This window comes from Pongo abelii, chromosome 15 (genome assembly GCF_028885655.2).
Source record: "Pongo abelii isolate AG06213 chromosome 15, NHGRI_mPonAbe1-v2.0_pri, whole genome shotgun sequence".
Taxonomy (NCBI): domain Eukaryota; kingdom Metazoa; phylum Chordata; class Mammalia; order Primates; family Hominidae; genus Pongo; species Pongo abelii.
Window position 1 is genome coordinate 40697432 of NC_072000.2, and position 16443 is coordinate 40713874.

Here is a 16443-nt window from a genome sequence, read left to right on the forward strand (position 1 = left end):
TTAAGATACTAAAGGAAAAGAGATGAGAACCAAGGATTTTGTATAAAGCCTAACAGACTCAAGTATGAAAGCCACCGATAAGCCATTAATGACATATAAGAGTTCAGGAACTATTGCTTCCATGAGCTTTTGCAGAAGAATCTATTAGAGAACAAGTTTCATGCAATCAAAATTACTAGAGAGACATCAACTGGTGATGAACATTAAATATGAGGCTATTTTTAGAACTAAGACCAAATAAGAGTTAAAAGGCAGGTTAAAAGGAAAGAAAGGTTAAATGCTATATAATGTACATCCCCTGACAATGCAGATATAGTAGAACAATTTTTTAATGGAGAAAATGGAGAAAACATATACAAAAATAATTTTCTTAACTCATCTCATAGTCATTCTGGTGGAAGCATCCAATTTGTAGCCTTAAAATGCTATTTCCCACTAAAAGATACCAGAAACTTCCCTTCTAGCTTCAGGGAGGAAATGTGCAAGATAAAACCTGAAATAGTTTGTCATACCATGTAATAAAAAAGCTACTGAATGCTATTAGGTATCTTCCTCTGAATAGATTAGAAAAAAAATGATATTAGGGTCATGTCAGAAGATTCAGAAGTCAACTGAAGGAGGTTCACATTAGCCAAAGATAAGACAATTTGAGCATCAATAAAAAATAATAGCTGCAATGGATTAAAGCACATCAATATATTTAAAACAATGAAATGATAATACTTTTTAAAAAATCAATTACCTTAGAACTATAAACGTGGTAGACTAAAAACGGCCACAAATTCTTTGCTATTCCTCCCATTGAGAGGTAAAATGTATTTCCCTTCTGCCTGATATGGTCTGGCTTTGGGTACTTGCCTGAGCAATACAATGAAGTGGAAACAACATTCTTCAAAGTAACATCAAAGCCTAGGTTACAATAAGCCTTGCAACTTCCATCTGGTAATCTAGGGGAACATCCTCTGTGGAAGACCTGAGCTGTCCTTATAAGATAGTCCTAGATGATAGTCTCAGCTGAGCCTAGCCTCCCAGCCATACTCACCAAGCCATCATACATGTGAGTAAAGCCATCTAGGATCTCTCAAACCAGCCTATCTACAACTGAATATCACCAAGTGACCATAGTCAATGCCATATGAAGCAAAAGAACCATCCAGCTGAGCCCTGCCCAAACTCCTGACCTATACAATCATGTGATATAAAATACGATGTTTTTGTTGTTGTAAGCCACGAAGTTTGAGAATAAATTATTGTACATCAATAGAAAACTAGAACAAATTTTTGTATCTGGAAATAGAGTTCTGCAATAACAGAAACCTAGAACATGTGGCATTAGCTTTGAGACTAAGTAGTGGCAGAGGCTGGAAGAGCCTCAAGGAGAGTGGTAGTGACATATAAAGGGCTCTCAGGAGACTTGGTGAGGAGGTAAAGGAAAGTGAGGAAAATGCTAAATAGAGGCTGGAAAAAAGGTGTTGGGAAGTTTGACAAGACTGTGGCCTTCAGTAATTTGGAAAATAAAACTAAAAAAAGAATTGTTCCATTTTTTAACAGAATTTAGAGGAAATAAAAAGATCTAGAACTTTCTAGGCTTAAATAAAACAGTTTCCATCCCCGCAGCAAAATATTCTCAAAGTTATGAATGGCTTTGGAGCAAAGATCAAATCCAAACTCTGCAAACATGAAAAGGAAAAGAAAGAATGACACAGAGTGAGAAAAAAATGCACAGAAGGTAAGGCCAGAGAAACATTTCCAGGGAGAAGGATGAGGCCCTAATCAAGAAACTAGTGACTTCTGCCCAGCTGGAATTCAGAATTGCTATAGACCTTCATGGCTATGCTCCTGTTTCACCCCCTTGTGACTGCAAGTGTCAACCGTGGAAATCTTATACCCTTGTCACCATTGTATGTTAGGTGTATGGGGGTGTGAGAGGAAAGAACAGAGAATTATCTAATTCATAGGCCTTCAGGTTGAAAGAAACTGTGCTGGAGAATGCTTCACCTGAGAAATTAAACCCAAGGAATTTCACCTGCATCTAGAATTGATTTAAATAATGACTATTAGACTTTGAGCAGATGTCACGATGAGATGAAACTTTGGAGGACTGGGGAAGGAAATAACTATATTTCACACTTGGCCGAAACGTAAATGCTTTGTGGCAGAGGGCAGCCTGAAGTAGATTATATGTGGCCAGATATCTTCACTGCTCCACTCATGGAAAGGTGGAATCTCATTTTCTTTCCCTTGAATCTAGGCTGGATTTAGTGGCTTGCTTGACCCAAGAAAGCAGCAGAAGAGACACCATAGAACTTCTTATGACTTGGGAGCCTTACAGCTTCAACCTGGGCCTCTTGAAACATTCTTTCTGGTGGGCCTGAGCTGCCGTACATGGAAGTCCACCTACCCCAAGGTGTCTATGTTGGAGAGGCAAGATGTAGCCTCTCCAGATGACAGTCTAGCTGAGCCTAGTCTTTCAACCATCCCCACCAAGGCCCCAGACATGTGAGTGACCATCCAGAATTGTAAATTGGAGACAAAGATTCCTATTTTACTCTGTTTTGTAAAAGAGTATGTAATAGCTCCAGTGAAGACATTATAAAACTTCACAAGTATTATAAATTCTAGAAAATAACATATCTAATATGTACATCCATAAAATGACGCTGATATGGTTTGGCTTTCTGTCCTCACGCAAATCTCATGTTGAATTATGATCCCCATTGTTGGAGGTGAGGCCTGGTGGGAGGTGACTGGATCATTGGGGTGGTTTTTAAAGGTTTAGCACCATCTACCTAGTGCAGTCTCATGATAGAGTTCTCATGAGATCTTGTTTGAAAGTGTGCAGCACATCCTCCTTCACTCTCTCGTCCTCCTGCCAGCCATGCGAAGATGTGTCCCCTTCCCCTGTGCCTTCTGCCATGATTGTAAGTTTCCTCAGGCCTACCCAGAAACAGAAGCCTATATAGCCTTTAATTAAATTTCTTTTCTTTATAAATTACCTAGTCTCAGGTATGTCTTTAGAGCCAGCATGAGAATGGACTAATACTGATGCAGACACACGCATCTCCATATTGTACACATCCTCCAAGTCTGTGAAATGACTCACACCCTTTCCCACCAGATCCACACACAGTGAGCCTGCCACAGTTTTCCTCCTTACATTCTGGCCACCCTGCTGTGCACTGACCTCCAACTACACACAGACTTGGCGTCTGCAGCCAAGTCAGCACTGAAAGATAATTTATATTTACATACAAGGGGCAAACGTTCATCCATATCCATCACACCTTTCCAAACCATCAGGCTTTTCTTTCTCCCATACAAACTTCCAAAAATCTTTATCTGGACATGGTATTGATTTTAAACCTGGATCCATAAAGACTAGAAACACTTCAAAATCTTCTCATTTTTCTCCCTAGAAGCCTTTAAATAAATCTCTACACACTGAGAATTGGATTTGTTTGGTTTCTTTAAACCTCATCACACAAAAAAGCCAAAGACCACTTTAAATAAGATTTCACAAACGTGTTACTCTTTTTATTTGGGGTTTAATGTGAATTCTCATTTAAATTTTAACCTTTATATCTAAAGGAATGCATTACCATTTTCTTCCCTTTGAATTTAGGACTTTCAAGTATGTTACATGGCTGCAATAATCTCTATTTAGTCACCAGCTCCCTAACTATTTTTAGCTTTTGTAGTCTTGACATTCCTCACCCAGCTCATTTTTTGAAACAATTTTGGTTTGCTTTTATCTATGATACAGTGACAGTTGGAATCCTAAAAGCAATATTCCAGGTGGGTCCTGAGTGCCTTGTCATTTATATAGTATATTTTTCCTCTGGCCAGTAAATTTTATGATAAATTTAAATCGGAAAATTTTAGCAAGTTGAGCTACAAAAAGGACAAATTGTTATAATTGGAGGATTTTCAGAATTTCTTTTGAGTTTTCTAGCTCCCTTTTCATACCCTCAGCCAAAAAGTGACTGGATCTGAAAATCACGTGAAGTTCTCCCAGTTAAATCATTAGACATTCAGCAACAGTAATAAAAAAATAACAACTTTTAAAAAATAAATGGCTTATAGCATTGACTGATTCTACTGAATATGTACAACTGAGAGTAAACCAATTTTATTCTCCTTTATTGATGATTACAATGTTGTCACTTTTTATTTTGCTATGTTAACTTGAATTTTCATAGAAGTAGAAGTTTTCCTTTGGTAAAATATTTTATTTCCAGAATTTTAGTTCTATCTTATCAGTATGTGCCTCCTTTTGTCATTTTGAGAGCATTTTCCCTTTTAACAACATACGCATATTAAGATCTAGAACACTAACACCTTAATAAATTAATATCTAGAACACAAATACTGACATAGATCACAGAAATGACCTTCAGCCCCTACCTCACAGTACCCAGAATGGTTTGCATTTTTACATTTGGCATATGAACAGGTTTCTGCCCACACAGCAATAATCATATCCGTGCAATTTTGAATTTGGAATGTGTTCATGAGATCTTATTGCCAGCACTTTCCCAGGCTCATATCACAGTAAAACTACAGTATACTGATCCAAAAGGTTCAAAATTTTATTAAACAATTTAAAAAATGAATGAAGCTTATCAATGGAAAATTGTTTTCTGCACTTATTCAGATATTCATACAATTCAATGTAATCTGTTGAAATAAGTTCAGAAAATATTTATTAAATGCCAGGAATTTAGTGATGAAAACACAGTTCATACTACCTACCAAAGCCTTTATAGTATCTCTTCTACCATTAGGATGATCCTCACTCTTTTGGAAGATTTCAAGTTGTTAAACATGCAACTCATTTGACACATCTGTGTATGCAACTATTGAAACAGGACATCTGGTGGCAATCTTTGTTTTATATCACTTCTAACAATATAAAATAATAAAAGCATCTCAATATTTCTTTTAAATCCAGATCTGTGAGATATGGAAATTAATTGTTTTATAAAAGTTCATTTTCCTCCATGAGTTTTCATGTTCTCAGCCATAAGATGAAGGGATTGGACAAGATGATGTCTAAGGCCTTTTCCATTTTAGGGCACATAGATTCTATTCTGCCACTCGTGAGAAAGAGCATTATTTAGTCTAAGCAGAAGGTTCTCTGACATATATTGTTACAATATCTGAAATACCAAATGAATTTGGGGACTCTAGGGTTTGAAGGTCATAGCAAGCTCTTTGGAATGGCCTGTAACATTTGTGATCAAGTTCTGCTGAGGCTGATACTTGGTCTAGGAAATCAGTCCTTTTCCACTCAGGAACGTACAAAGTGGCACCATGGTTGGTCTGCTACTTAGAACCTTGCTTGGTCTTGCCCTCTTGGATCAGATGAACATGAGTGGCATCTGAACTGATGGTCACCCCTTCCCTCTCCCTCAAACTCCTCCCTTAAGAAAGGTTAAGAATCTCCATGAAGACTTCCATGTCCTTTCCAGGTAGGAATCCCTTTCTCTCTGGCTACCATTCTAACTTAAATGCACCTATTGTTACACCATAATTATTCAAGTATCTTTTCTTATGTTAAACCATGAACATCTTCAGGGCAAGGATCATGTCTTATTTATCTTTGTATCTAACACAAGTGTCTTCCACATGAAGAAATTCAAATAACAGTAATAGCCCACATTTACAGAGTGTTTATTAAGTGGCAGCTACTGTATACGTATCAACTTTTATCCCTTACACCCATCCTATGAAGCACTTACTATTATTATCATCACCGTTTTACAGATGAAGAAACAATCATAAGGTTAAGTAACCTGTCCAAGGTTACACTCAGCTAGACAGTGGCAGAGCGAGAGTATGAACCCAAAGAGTCTGGTAACCGAGTCTGTACTATTAATTATTACATGGTAGTTAATTATTGCATGACATCACCTTTCATTATGTTACTGTCATATACTGTCACTCAAATTATTCTCCCCTTCTTCTGAGATAAGGAATTTCTTGCTAACCTGGGCCTCCAGATGATATCTTCAGTTATATAAAGCAGAATTGGGTTTTTTTAAATGCAGTGTTAATTCCATTTGGGAAAGGTTAACTGAAAGAAACAAACAACAACAAAACCATGAGAAACAGACTTTTGAGTCTTTACCACCAAGAGAAAAATGCCCACAAAGGCACACCTGCAGGCAACTTCTTCTATAATGGAAGTCTTCACAGAGTTGACAAGCATAAACAGGGTCTGGTGTCAATGTCAGCATCTGAGGTGCCTTAGCTAGTCTGGAATGGCCAGATGAGGGCGTGGGTGGAGTCAGTACAGTCCGCACTAGAGAGTATCAACCAACAGTTCTAGATCCAAACCTGGAAACAACTAACAAGCTCCACTCCAGCAGAGGGCTGAGTAGTGGCACAAACAAAAGTGTGTTTCATTAAGGAGCTAAGGCAGCAAGCTAACAAGAATAAAGGTCTTTTTTTATTTTTAAGAAAAATTATAAAGACTGAGATAAGAGAAATATTTCATTTCCCCCTTAACTCTATGTTATGGACTAAATGTAACAAATTATATTTCATTTCCCCCTTAACTCTGTGCTACGGACTAAATGTAACAAATTCACGTTAAAATCCTAGCCCCTTTTAAAAAAAAATCCTAGCCCTCACTGTGACCGTGTTAGGAGGTAGAGCCTTGGGCAGGTAATTTAGGTAATGCAGGGTCCTGATGAATGGGATTAGTGTCCTCATAAAAGAGAACCCAAAGAAGGCTCTGGTCCTCCCTCCAGAGGAGTGCCCACACCAGAATCTTACCATGCTGACACTGTGATCACAGATTTACAGCCTCCAGAACTATGAGAAATAAATTTCTATTATTTATAAGCCATCCAGTCTATGGTATTTTATCATAGCAGCCTGAAATGACTAAGGCACACTAGTCTCTAATAATAATAATAATAATAATAATAATAATAATAATGTAACCCAAGAGAGGTAGGGCATGGTGGAAACTGTAGAGAATTAACAGAAGTTGAAACACTCATCCAGGAATTGGTTGCCAAATGTTTCAATTTTTCATGGGAAGTAAAAAATCCAGATTTTAATGTGAAATATTCCAATTTTTACAACACTAGTTATTGATTCCATTAAACACCACACACACACACACACACACACACACACACACACACAAAATGTAAATAAACCCTAGATGTACCAAATAAAACATAACTGCAAGTCAGATTTGGCCCATTGCCCATCTTTACAACCTCGGAAGAGAGGCTCCAAGTTCTCCAACACTTAGAAAACAACTACATGGGCAGACATGGTTACTTGTAGTCAGAAATTTTTAAAAAGAGTATTATTTAAAAACTAGACAAGGTGAGGAGAAGCAAAGGGAAAAGCAGGGGAGAACCCGGAAGCCAGTGGGTTAAGATGATGGTACTAGAAATCCAAACCACAGATGTTTGGATTTGAACATCCAGGGGACATTCTGCCCAATAGAGCTGTCCTTAATACTTCTTGCTATAAACTGAAGCTGGTAGTGGGTGGCTGTCCCAGGAATTACAGTTCTCACAGGAAGTGAATGCAGGTGGTTGGAAGAAAAAGCCCTCTCCCTGCAGGTGTGCTCTGATCCCTGCTGGAGCAGGGACAGTCCAGCTGGGATTCCAGGGAGATTCTTATGGTAACAGTCCCTGAACTTTCCATTCTAAATAGGAAGAACACCTCAGAGACTAGGAGGTTAAGCCCTCCTATATTTCAGAGGCCCCCTCGTCTGCCAAGCCTCCTCAAGTGTTCCACAAATAAAGCACATTTTGCTATGACACCAACGAACAGCAACTGGTCCCAAGCAACAGCATTCAGGCTGATTCCTCAAATGTCAGTTTGCACAATCTGCCCTCTTTCTTGTAGACCACCCAGTCTTCTTGTAATGACTCTACATTGTCTCATTTATTTTCTTCATGGCAGCAGAGGCCCCAATTTCCTTAGTTAAATTTCATTTTCTCCCTTATGCAACTGCTGATTTATTTGTAATTCCCTGGCTCTCTATTAGTTAGCCAACATGATTTTTTCCCCTCTCTAGTCAGCTGAGAAATATAGTAGAATTGATAAACTCTTACTGTTCTACTCTATTTGGAGAACAATGAGGAAAAAAATAATAGGGCAAGAGAAAAAAATCAAGTACAAAGAGATTAGAAGGGAGAAGAAACAAAAAAGGCAGATGCCACACACAGGTAGTTCATAGTTCATAGTGTCCTTTTCCCTGAGACAAGAAAACAGTCTTAATGAATTTACCCTATCATTTTGGTGCAGCCCATGTTATTGCATTATTATAATGAAAAACACATCAGAATATGTCTAGACACATGACATACTCCTGGTAGAGAGCTCCCTGCACTTCAAAAAATTGTGGTTCAATTTCCTTCTGGGAAACGCTCCAATGGCAACATTTCAGGTTCTTGAAAGGCTCTTCAGAATGACCGCCTAAGGGGAGGCCACCTCCAAAAGTAGACTTAAAGCATCAGGGCACTGTAAGGGCTGGCAGAGTTTTCCATGGGAAAATGGTCCAAACAGCATGGCCCCCCTGCAGAAACCCCACATACAATAATCCACTGATAGGTTCTGCTACATGCAGAGTAGCTGTGACAGTCTAAATAAAACACTGAAAAGAACCTGTAAACAGAAGAGAAGTAATAAAATACTTTGTTTTGGTGATTCTTTCATTTTAACTACATATGGATTAAGCAAATCTAATTGGTATAACTTTCACCAACGTGTTGATTTAAACCAAATTCTATAGGCATTGGAAGTCAGGAAAGGAAAATCATACCACATCCCCACGGTACTTTACCTATTATAGGGTAAATGATGCTATGCCTGTGTTCTCACAGAAGAGTTGTGAGAAGAATAAGTCCTAAACTGCAGGCATCATGCTGAGATTGTAATTCTAGCTGTGCTGCTCAGACTCAAATCTCTAAATGCAAACCACGTGACCTCCACTCATATTCGCAAAATAAATTTTTTTTTAAAAAAAGAACTCTCTATTTAATCCAACTCCTAGAAACCTCTGAAATTTTATCACATGAAGAGCAGTATAAGTAGAAGACTTGAGAGGTATTCAGATGCTCGCTGTTTGCACTACAGGTCAACAAGTATTTGCAGGTGGCTATACACTTAAGTGTATAACCAGGACCATAAATAGATCAACAGCTTGTCAGGGTGAATACTGAAGTCAAGGAGCCAACCATCAAGATTGGGACAGGGGAGTGACCCTTGGGAAATAAGAAGCATAACAATCAGTTTAAAATACTGAAGGTTTAGATAAGTTATAGGGGTTTGATAAGTGGGCTGGTGTAATAGCGAAGCTATCTTAGCAGAAGTGAAACATTATTTAGGCCTTGACTCTGGGTACCCTTGAACACAGGGTACCTTGAACCCTGGTGTATTAGTCCATTCTCATGCTGCTATGAAGAAATACCCAAGACTGGGTAATTTATAAAGGAAAGAGTTTTAATTGACTCACCATTCCACATGGCTGGGGAAGCGTAAGGAAACTTACAATCATGGCAGAAAGTACCTCTTCACAGGGCAGCAGGAGAGAGAATGAGTGCCCAGCAAAGGAGGAAGCCCCTTATAAAACCATCATATCTCATGAGAACTAACTCACTATCAAGAAAACAGGATGGAGAAACTGCCCCCATGATTCAATTATCTCCACCGGGTCCCTCCCACAACACGTGGGGATTATGGGAACTGCAATTCAAGATGAGATTTGGGGCCAGGTGAGGTGGCTCACACCTGTAATCCCAGCACTTTGGGAGGCCGAGATGGGTGGATCACTTGAGGTCAGGAGTTCAAGATCAGCCTGATGAACATGGTGAAACCCCGTCTCTACTAAAAATATAAAAATTAGCCAGGCCTGGTGGCTTGAGACTGTAATCCCAGCTATTCGGGAGGCTGAGGCAGGAAAATCGCTTGAACCCAGGAGGTGGAGGTTGCAGTGAGCCAGGATTGTGCCACTGCACTCCAGTCTTGGGGGTGACAGAAGGGAGACTATGTAAATCATGTCACCTGGGTATCCTTGAGCACAGAGAAAGGCATACAAGAACGGGAAAACATTACTGCAAAAGCACAACTGAGGTGCATGTTGTGGAGGGAGGGTAAGGAGTAATAGTTACCGTGGATTTGTGGGCACTTCAGCTTGACTGGCACTTACTGGAAAGGGGAAGTCAGATGAATCAGGTTACAAGAAGCCAAATTCTGAAGTCTGGAAAGCGGGCCTCCTGGGAGAAAAATCTCTCTCCAGAGAATTTGACTCTTGATCCCTTGATCCAACAGCTAACCCAAAAGATGTTGGCCTTGCCCTAAGGAGCAGCCCATGTGTTGCTAGACTCAAAACACACAATGATCCCACATAACAATTAGGCAGTAAAAACAAAATGCAAGCCAAACAAGACTTTTCCTGAAACCACCACCCCTTGTGCCATTGACTATCAGGATGATGGTTAATTTTAGGTGTAAATTTGACTGGGTTAAGGAATATCTACATAACTGGTAAAGCATTACTTTCAGGTGTGTCTGTAAGGGTGTTTCCAGGAAAGACTGATGGATGAGTCAGTGAACTGAGTGAGGAAGATTAACCCTCAATGTGAGCAGGTGCTATCTAATTAGCTGGGAGCCCAGATAGAACAAAAAGACAGAGAAGACAAATTATCTCTCCCTCCCTCCTGGAGTTAGGACACCATTCTTCTCCTCCCTTGGACATCAGAACTCCAGGCTCTCCAAGACTTATACCAGTGGCCCCTTGGGTTCTCAGGCTTTTGGTCTGGGACTGAGAGTCAGACCATTGTCTTCCCTGAGGCATTCAGACTTGGGCTGAGCCAACTACCCATATCCCAGGGTCTCCAGCTTGCAGCCAGCCTATCGTGGGACTTCTCAGCCTTCATAATTGCATGAGCCAGTTGGTAAATTCTCTTGTCTCTCTCTCTCTCTCTTTCTATCTTCTGTTGGTCTGTCTCGGGAGAACCCTGACTAATACAGTCACCATCTACCTACTCTAGTTCTGGAGTTGGTTCAACTCTGCATTCTATCTGGATCCTCCTTCCTAGCCTGGATCCCCAAACAACTGTGAATTGTGAATTCACAACAGTCCAAATCTGCTTCTGTTTGGATACACAAACCAGACTGTACCCCTTCAAGACTCACAGTTATTCTATCATTTTTGCTACCACCATCACCAACACCCCATTCTATGAATTAACTCACTTGTGTCTCTCAATTGGTTTACTGTACTGCTCATTCTGTCCCTTATCCTATTTCACTTCCAGGTTGACAAAACCTCCTGTCCAAAAATAATTATTAGACACCTATGAGACAGACACTGTAGTAAGCACTAGGGACATAAAGACAAGGCATACATATTCTCATAAGAGTATAGAACATTGGGAAGGCAGATCTGCTTTCATCCCTTCCTTCGACACACATCTGTTAAGGGCCTAATATATGCCAGCTACTCTACCAAACCCCCAGGATACAAAAGTAAATAAGACACATTACCTGCTCTTAAGGAACTTATGGTCTATTTGGAAAAGACTGACAGGAAAACAAAACAAACAAACCATACAATGAAGTGAAATACAGTATATATGTATATGCTGGGACCAACTGGAGTAGGAATAATCTATGGTACTTTGGGGAAAGGATTTGTTCAGAGAAGCCTTTATGGATGAGGTGACACTTGAGATTTGAAAGCTGAGGAGTGTGTGGGGGTAGAGAAGAACCTGAATGCAGAGATCATACTGTGACAAAACATGGTAGCCTAGGTTATTCAGATCAGACTTGCCACTGAAAACAATATTGGATAAGGTACAAAAGCATCTTCTTAAAATAATAAAAAGCTGACAAGAAAGTATTTTAACCAGGCTAAAATCTAAGTGAAGCAGGAGCTCAGGGAGGTGAACCGAGCTCTGGATTATTTTGGTTCAAGACATCTGTCAATTGTAGACCTCTCAGGCTGAGAAGAAACCAACATCAAAGCTCAGTTCATGCAGGTGAGGAGACAAATTGAAGTGCTTCTTTATATTAAACTGTTTCCCCAAAGGGTTACACCCTCAGGGAAAGGGCAAATTAGAAGTCCTACTCCATTCCATTCCCAACACCAGGGGACTTAAGGAAATTTGTCTATTGCTGAGCAGATTAAGGAGGAATGTCCCCGAGAAGTTGTAACTAAAAGGTGGTCCTTGAGCCAATGTGCAGACTGCATTTACATCACTTAAAGAAGGGTACATTCAAACACTTCAGATATTGAATCATTAGACATATATGGTAAAACAATTATGCATACTATATTTAAAGATAGAAATAAAAAGTGGGATAAAATTTAAGAGGAAAAAAATTAACAAAATGTGCCTTAGCAGATTTGAAAGGAATTGAACACTCTTTTGAATTGAGAAATAAAACTAATTTGAAATGAATGGTTTTTACAATGACTGTAGTAAAGATTAATCAGGCAAGTATTATCAGTGAATGCCAAATCTAAGGGAAAATTTGTATAAGGAGCGGGATATTTGTATAATCTTAAAGTGCGAACCCACAAGCTGCTTATTAGTTTCAAGAGAGGAGAGGAAAAGAAATTAGATGGTGGAGAAATCGGATAACTTAACCGATTGATCAGAATTGGTATCCATACTTCCAGATATGACACTCGGAGAAAAATACAGTATCACCAAGGCTGTCTTCTTGCCAAAAATGTGTAACTTGAATCTAATCATGAGGGAACATCACACAAACCCCCAATTAGGAATATTCTATTTCTAAAAGGTAAGAGTGGGGATTTCAGTCTTTCAAAAGGTAAATGCCATGAAAAACTAAATAAGGCTAAGAAAATGCTCCAGATTTAAAAAGGCTTCAAAGACATGACAACTAAATGCAATACCTGACTCTACACTGTACATGGCACTGGAGAGGAACAAAACGATATCGAGGACATCACTGAGTCAATTGAAAAAATGGATTATGTGAGCACATGAAATAAAAAGCATTGTAGTAATACTTTTTAAGTGGTAAATTAAAATTTACCATGCAAAAACTATTTACATTGATACTTGTACTGTAGCTATATGAAAATATCCTTACTCTTCAGAAATAAACACTGCAGTACTCAGGGGTTAAGGACCATGATGTATGTAATTTACAACAAATGGTTCATAAAAAAGTACACATATAAATAACTGTATTTCATTTAAAAATTATATGTGTGTATATACATGTATATATAAGTATGTATATTTACATTTAAAATTATATACACACGGGGAGAGAGAGAAGGACAGAGAACAAACAATAAAGATAAAGGAGTAAAATATTGATAATAGATGTACCTGAATAATGAGTTTAGAATTATTCTTTGTACTGTTTTACTTTTTCAACTTATCTAGAAGTTTTAAATGTTTAAAATTATTTTCAGATAAAAAGAAAACAAAAGACTTGAATGAATGGATTCAACAACAATCTAGACATAGATGAGGGAAAATACTAGTACTCTAAAAAATGGGGCAGAAGAAATTATCCAGAATACAGTACAGTGGGGGAAAAAAACGTAAATACGAAAGAGAGATCAGGCTTAACGGGCTAAGGAGTAACATATATTTAACTAGAGTTCCAGAAGAAGAGGAGAAAAATAATGGGGAAGGAGGAGGGGCAAAATTTGAAGAACTGACTAACAATTTTTTAGAACTGCTAAAATATAACAATCACAAATTTATGAATCCCAGTGAATTTTGAATAGGCAAATAAAATGAAACGAACCTGTAGTAACATCAGAGTAAAACTGCATTACTCCAAAAAACGAAGTAAAAGCAGCCAGAAGTAAAGGACAGATTATTCCTAAAGAGCATCAGTTTGACAGCTGACTTCACAAAAACAACAGCAAAAGCCAAAAGATGCTGTGAAATTATATACATAGGTATTAAATGTACTGAGAGACAGTAACTGCCAACCTTGAATTCTATACCCAGAAAATGTATCCTTATTATAAGCATGTTTTCAGACAAATAAAGAGTTTTTTTTTTTCTATCATCAGACCCTGACAAAATGGATTCCAAAGGGATATACTACAAGTGGAAGGAAAGTGATCCCAGATGGAAAATCTGAGATGCAAGAAGTAATGACAAGCAAAAAAAGCAGTAAATATATGAGAGGACTCCATGAACAAAAGTATGGAGGCAGAAAATAGTCTAGTGTGTTCAGGGAATTGCCAGCAGCTTGGCTGTAGATTGGTGAAGCAGAGTTAGTCTTTCAACTCTATCAAATACAAATCCTACCAGTAAAAACTAAAATTAAGCATGTGCTCAGAATACATGTAGATTTACTTATTTACGAAAATATTATGTATATTATAAAATGTGCACAAAAATAATTTAAAAGGATAGGATTAAGAACAAAATATAAATAGAACTTCTGATATCTTATTCCTGTATTCTAAGTGATTCTATCACAAAATTAGGAGTCAGCAAACTATGGCCTGCAGGCCAAATCTAGCCCACCATCTGTTTTGTCCTACAACAGCAAAGCTGGATAGTAGTGGCATAGATGTAGCCCATGAAGTCCAAAATATTTACTATCTGGTTCTTTACAGGAAACGTTTGCCAACCCCCAGACTTCAACATAGGCCGCGACAGCAGAGTCAGGGCTCATAGTCACCACATTGTGGACTTGTCCATCATACCGGGAATGAGGAGTTCCAAAGGATTTTAAGCAGGAGAAAGGTCATTCTGGCAGCCATGTGGTAAATGGAACAGAAGAAAGATGCCTGATGAAAGGGAAGCCAACTAGGAGATATTTTGTGACAGTGATTAAGGTGCTTTTCCTCTCTGAGATCAGGTTCTCTGTCTATAAAATGGGTGTGATAATCCACACAAAGTTCTCTGTGGGTCAAAGGAAAGAAAGTGTGTCTTAACTGTGAAAGCATTATAACAATTCAAGGTATGATGACATTATTTGCAGTAGATTTTCATTAAATGAATGTTTTGGAAAGAGTTATATGTGTTTTGCTGTAATTTTGGTTGTATTCTCTGACATTAACACATTTTGTATAATTGTATCACATAGCTATACTGAACTCATTTAGTATCAAAATTTAATGCAATGTAATTTTGTAAATTGATTTAAATCTATTTTAGTCACTTGTCTGGAAAAACATTACTAGATGCTAATAATTCAGTGCAAATTCTTTGCTTATTTGCTTACAAAAGGTAGTACTCAATTGAAGAATGTATTTATATGAATTGACTTATTAACACCTGATATGTACATCCCACGTAACAGGCATAAAGATCATAAAGAAATAATATGGCAGAAAAAGATCTATGAGCACAATCATATTTTCTTCCAATTCTTGAGACTCCCCAAACATTATAAGCTAAATAAAGCAATTTTTCTCTTTAAAAAGACAACTTGGCCGGGCACGGTGGCTCACGCCTGTAATCCCAGCACTTTGGGAGGTTGAGGCGGGCAGATAACGAGGTCAGGAGATCGAGAACATCCTGGCTAACATGGTGAAACCCCATCTCTACTAAAAATACAAAAAAATTAGCCGGGCATGGAGGCAGGAGCCTGTAGTTCCAGCTACTCCGGAGGCTGAGGCAGGAGAATAGCGTGAACCCGGGAGGTGGAGCTTACAGTGAGCCGAGATCATGCCACTGCACTCCAGCCTGGGCAACAGAGTGAGACTCCATCTCAAAGAGAAAAAAAAAAAAAAAACAACTTAAGGTACTTCTTTTATTATTGTTTATGACACTGAAACGTATGACCATATTAGTTGATTCTTTTTCAGATTCAGGGGTGTGGTTTTCAAGAGCACCCATCTGCACCCACCATCTCATAAGATAAATTACTGAGAGTATAACATGGTTGTGATAAATTATAGAGTATCTGTGGCAACAGTAGATTATGCCCTCATAATATTTATGTCTCTATCCTTGATGTGTGTACAAATATGTGTTTAGGAACATATGCGTAGACATCCTTTAAAAACATGCCAGCATATTGTGAAAGAAAACATATATGATTATCATCAGAGAAGATAGAAGGTGAGAAAGAGTACCACATGCATCCTAATAGAACTGCGGGCTGTTTTAATTTAAATCAGTTTCAGCCTTCTTCGTTGAAAACAGAAGTAAATCATGCAAGGAACTAATTCATACTGAGAGAGACAGCAAAGAATGCCAATAAAATTTATTTGTAAAAAAAATTACTACAAAAATATTTCTACCACATTTCCAATTTTATTCTAAATAAAAGAATAGAGGCCCTTTTCCAGGAACATTTTGAAAGGAAATAGCTTAAAGGAAACGTTTATTTCTGCTTTTTATACAAATGGCTGGGTCCCATTTATTATGCATTAATTTGCAGACAAAACCCTGGTTCTCTGCTCAAGAAAAGGCTTGACACAAGCAACATGGTGGTCTATGAAAAAGA

At 38.3% G+C, this 16443-nt stretch overlaps 1 protein-coding gene and 1 long non-coding RNA gene across 4 annotated transcripts in view; both read right to left on the reverse strand.

Annotated features, from left to right (window-relative positions):
• SLC25A21 (solute carrier family 25 member 21) overlaps positions 1-16443 on the reverse strand; it is a 506267-nt gene that overhangs the window by 381143 nt on the left and 108681 nt on the right.
• The window catches only part of LOC129049752 (uncharacterized), a 68343-nt gene continuing 51936 nt past the window's right edge, over positions 37-16443 (reverse strand). The window contains exons 9-10 of one of the 2 annotated variants that reach the window (XR_010136965.1): positions 5991-6076; positions 37-4902 (exon numbers count right to left, since the gene is read on the reverse strand). This is a non-coding gene — a long non-coding RNA (uncharacterized LOC129049752). Of the gene's footprint in view, positions 4903-5990; positions 6077-6968; positions 11309-16443 lie in introns of those variants that run through there. The other variant, XR_010136966.1, reaches the window with a different exon arrangement.